Source organism: Egretta garzetta, unplaced genomic scaffold (genome assembly GCF_000687185.1).
Source record: "Egretta garzetta isolate BGI_Z169 unplaced genomic scaffold, ASM68718v1 scaffold154, whole genome shotgun sequence".
NCBI classification, from domain to species: domain Eukaryota; kingdom Metazoa; phylum Chordata; class Aves; order Pelecaniformes; family Ardeidae; genus Egretta; species Egretta garzetta.
In genome coordinates this window covers 2,043,485-2,043,692 of record NW_009259600.1, presented here as the reverse complement: position 1 = coordinate 2,043,692, position 208 = coordinate 2,043,485, and positions in this window count along the sequence as shown.

The window sequence follows — 208 nt, the reverse complement described above, 5'->3', positions numbered from 1 at the left end:
CCGCAAGCGACAGGGGGGATAAACACCCGGGTACAGCAACTGCCCCTCCGGCACGGCCGGAGTAACGGCCTCTCCCCTTCCCGGTGCCCGGCCTTACTCCTTTCCTCCTCCTCTTCCCCCCTTCCTCGAGTCCCTGCCTGCCTCCCCGCCCAAAACTCAGCCCCGAGCCAGCCCCGCGGGGTTAGGCATCGTGCCCGCGGCCGCAGCA